The sequence below is a fragment of the Lolium rigidum genome, chromosome 1, assembly GCF_022539505.1.
Source record: "Lolium rigidum isolate FL_2022 chromosome 1, APGP_CSIRO_Lrig_0.1, whole genome shotgun sequence".
NCBI classification, from domain to species: domain Eukaryota; kingdom Viridiplantae; phylum Streptophyta; class Magnoliopsida; order Poales; family Poaceae; genus Lolium; species Lolium rigidum.
The window spans coordinates 355007506-355011410 of record NC_061508.1 but is presented as its reverse complement, the minus strand read 5'-3'; positions in this window follow the sequence as shown (position 1 = coordinate 355011410).

Sequence of the window (3905 nt, the reverse complement as noted above, 5' to 3'; positions counted from 1 at the left end):
TTGTTCAATAGTAAAGCAAGTTGAGCCTACAACCAAGTATAAATACTCGACTGTAGCCTCGGGGGCTACTCTCAGGAGCGTTGTTCGCGCACCCGATAAAGATGGAAGAATTCGATAGATGACAATATAGCGACAAAGATGCTAAAAGGGTGAGCCTACAACCAAGTACAAGCACTTGGCTGTAGTCTCGGGGGCTACTCCCATCGGGAACGTTGTTCACGTGCCCGATGAAATTAAAGAAGGCATGGTGAGCATATTTCGAGTTATACAAATAGCTCTTCATATACTCCCATCGGGAGGACAAAATGAAAATATACAAGTCATCCGTTGACTCGAATAAATGTGCTATTCCAGCAGCCGAAAAAGGCACTCGACAATATATTCTCAGAGCGCCTTGAGTGGCGAGAATTAATCTCTGAATGCACGCAACTCTTTGCGAAGGGTAAGTCCCAGGGATCCGTCTGTGCGGCGTAGCACCGCCTCTGTGAGCTTGCTACTTTTTTAGTATCAGCGGATACGAAGAAAAATGCGACGGACGCGTTAGGTACCGCAGATAAAACATGGCTGGATTTCGGCATCACGGTAAGACCTTAAGTGGCACATGTCGAGTTACGCCGGTATCCGAGATCATGTCCGGGGGCGTGATTTTGAAGTAGGTTTTTGCGGATTGCTTACAAGAGCGATTCGTGAGTACACGATCCGTCGAGATGAACCAACCCCAATTACCGTTATCCATGTACAATACACGACTGTTTTATGAAAGTTATTTGTTGACTCGAAGAAGTTATATGATAATTGTAAAGATGGAGATTTTCCTTGATTCTTCGATTCAAGCAAAATCTCGGGGGCTACTGACATAGGCATCCCCAATGGGCCTGCCGAAGATGGTACCCGGGGTTTTACTGGAGGCCCACGACCCGAAGTTTATGAAGCCCTAAAGCCCAGTCGAGAGATAGTTTGGAAAGATAGAGTTGTATTAGGAATATTGATTTGTAACTATTATGGGACGAACTCAAAAAGTCTCCCGGACTTTGTAACTTGTACATCACGAAACCCTCGGCTCCGCCTCCTATATAAGGGGGAGTCGAGGGACAAAGGGAGCATCGATTTCATTGTCAACGCAAACCCTAATTTTCATAGCAGTCGAGTACTTTTCCGGCTGGACCTTCGAGATCTACTTTCCCTTTACTTCCCTGAAAACCCTAGTCTACAATCTGTAGGCATTGACAAGTCGATACCTTGTCAGCGCCAGACCCGGTACAACCGGCCCCCACACCGGGTGAGCCCGGTTTCAACCGAATCCTGCACTGGTGCCAGCCGGGGACGTTCTGTTTGTCACCTCGGTGCACCCGGTCATGACCCGGCCCCAGGCCCGGTCCAAACTAGACCGACCGGTCCCAGGCCCGGTCGACCGGCTCCTGAGCCGATCGAGTCCGAGTCTGTCTCGACCAGATCCTGATCTAGGTCGGTTATCTTTGTATTTTCTCGAACCCTTGTCGTCCTGGAGTGCCCAGGACGCCCCCAAATTACGTTTAGACCACGTTTAAGATAAACCCTAGTTCATAGTTGATTGCTTTGCAACTCTATCGAATTCCTACACCATATTGCATTGATTTGGTGTAACCCTGAAAAACTCTTGTGTGATCTGATGTTCCATTGGGAATTAGACGGTTGCAACTTACCGCTTCGTGGTTGGCGGCTACGTGCGCAAGTGTGTGGAGTTGCGAATATCTTGCAGGGTTGAGAGCTGTTGCATTGGCGACACGGATCAATCGTGAGATCTCGTTGCTTCATACAAGTTATCATCCACTTCATCATCAAGTTATCTCCGATGTGTTCATCCCGTGATCATCATCACCACCGCGCTTACTGAGAAGATCGGGCAAACCCTTATCAGGTATAGGATGAGCAATGGTTTGTGAATGAATATCCTCCATGGCGTTCGACAGTTTGACACCTACTTCAAGCTGAAGCACGACGCTGTAGGCGTTGCCGGGTTCTCGTCGATTCAGAAGTGCACCACCGCCATGAGGAATTGAGGATGCTTGCATACGGAGCACCTGCTGATACACATGACGACTACCTTCGCATGAGTGAGTCTACTGCCATTGAGTGCATGTACAAGTTTTGCCGAGCTGTGGTGGGAAAGTTTGGCAAATACTACTTGAGAGGGCCAACTGAAGAAGAGACTGCAAGGATCATGGCACCAAATGCCGCGAGAGGATTCCCTGGAATGCTTGCTAGCATCGTTTGCAATATACAAAGGGCGTCATAGATATTGCAGTGTGGTGCTTGAAGTTATGGCAGATTAGGACCTGTGGATTTGGCATTCTTTCTTTGGCATGGCGAGATCACACAACGACATCAATGTGTTGCAGCACTCTCCGGTGTTTAGCAAACTAGTGGAAGGTCATGCTCCACCATGCAACTATGAGATCAATAGCCACCAATATACCAAAGGCTATCATCTAGCCGATGGTATATATCCAAAATGTGCCACTTTTGTCAAAACAATGTCGGCTCTATCAGGTCAGAATAATTGCCACTTTGCTTCGCGACAGAAGGCTTACAGGAAGGATGTCGAGCCGGCATTTGGTGTGCTTCAAGATCAATTTGCAATTGTCATGTACCCTGCTCTAAGATGGTCTCACGACCAAATGTGGGAGGTGATGCAGACTTGTGTGATCATGCACAACATGATCATCGAGAATGACCGCAAGAATCATGTCAAGAGACATGTTGGTCCCTATGAGTGTCAGGGCCCTCTTGTGGAGGTTGATCATGAGTTGCCTGCAGATTTTGCTAATTTCCTCGCCATGCACGCAGAGATCCGTGACAACGATGTTCACGAGCAACTTCAAAATGATCTCGTTGAGCATATGTGAAGGATCAAAAGATTATCAGCAAATGTCGCGGCGCCTTGATCTAGCCTCATTTATTACATTTGTTTAGTTGTTTTGTTGATTGTTGTATTTTAATTTGAAAACAATTTTGGCAAACATATTTATTTGTATGCTATGTTTAATAAATGGTTGTGTTTTCAAAAACCCTATATAAAAAGTTTGTGGGCAGCGTTTGGGGGATGCGGCTGGGGAGCGATGTCCCCCAAACGCGGCACGAAGAAAACACGTTCCCCAAACGCTCAATTCGGCGCCGTTTGGAGGACGCTTTGGAGAACGCGGCTGGAGATGCTCTCATCTCCCCCTTTCAGTTCAAGCACATTCTGAGTTATTGCAGTTGTAGTCCTTGATTGGGGAGGATAGCTAACAGTAAATGGATTCATATTGATGTAAATGGAATTTTCAAACCTAGTATGGTGTATCAAAGGCATTTTGGACCCTCATAACACATCTTCTTCTGTCTGGCTATAGAAAAGTAAATAATGCACTGCTAAGCACAAGTTTTTCACATGTGGATAATACTACATGACCGAATGAATACCAAGGACATGTTGTTAAGAAGACACCGAAATGTCACCAACAATCATAGTTGTGTGCTCTGTCATAGCAACTTCTTGGAACAATGGAGACATTTATTCTTCAATTGCATGTTCAGTACCAGGATTTGGAACTATTTGCAAATACCATGGATTTCTGGGGAGAGGAGTGTTCTTCTTTTTTTTTCGATATGGGAGCATAGCCCCGGCCTCTGCATCAATAGGTGCACACAGCCATATCATTTATTAAAAAATGTTCACAATGTATACTTATTACAATCATGCAGTATCCAAGGTCGCGACAAGGACTAGCCAAACAAAGATGAAAAGAATACAAAGACTATCCATCTTCAATTCTTCTAATATGCCGCCATCCAGTAGCCTGGAAATAACAATCCCGTGTGACCGTCAATAGATGGTTGCATCCAGTAGCCATAGTATCCCGCTGCTCCTCCGAAGTAGATATGCC